The 526-nt window shown below is 33.7% G+C and overlaps 1 protein-coding gene across 1 annotated transcript in view; it reads right to left on the minus strand.

Moving 5' to 3' along the window:
- Positions 1 to 526, minus strand: part of LOC119586350 (vacuolar protein sorting-associated protein 37A-like) — a gene marked incomplete in the record, with an annotated part of 11,403 nt that overhangs the window by 4,328 nt on the left and 6,549 nt on the right.

Raw genomic sequence — 526 nt, forward strand, 5'->3', positions numbered from 1 at the left:
AAAAGTGGCTAATCACTTCTCTTGTGCTTAAAATAAGACCTGTACTATCTTCATTAACAGGAAATCATGACTTGAGCAAGGGCAAGATGGGACTCTATAACTCTAGAATTAGCTGTGGAAAAAAAGAAAGAAAAAAAGTTTTATGATCTTTATCAGATGAGAATAAAAGTGGAACGAAAAGAAATCCCTAGATACAAACCCCACTCAAAATTATGCACCAAAAATTTAATTCTACAAAAGAGACAAGGAAATGGTAGTATACCAGCAAGAATATGAGATGAATGTTTTATTACACTGCACCAAACAGTATATATGTTTATATTAAAGAGACGGCAGAAAAAATAAAACTACAAACAACTATGGAAACTTCTTAGATGCAAATTTCTCATATCACCCTTTTCTACAGGGGGGGGGGGGGGCTTGGAATGTAATTTTTGAGTGATCATTGTGAGACTCATCTTATTTTAAGCATAAATACTGTGCTCAGCATCAGTATTTTTTCAGTACTTTTTATGGCCATTTTAGC

The sequence above is a fragment of the Penaeus monodon genome, chromosome 21 (assembly GCF_015228065.2).
Source record: "Penaeus monodon isolate SGIC_2016 chromosome 21, NSTDA_Pmon_1, whole genome shotgun sequence".
NCBI classification, from domain to species: domain Eukaryota; kingdom Metazoa; phylum Arthropoda; class Malacostraca; order Decapoda; family Penaeidae; genus Penaeus; species Penaeus monodon.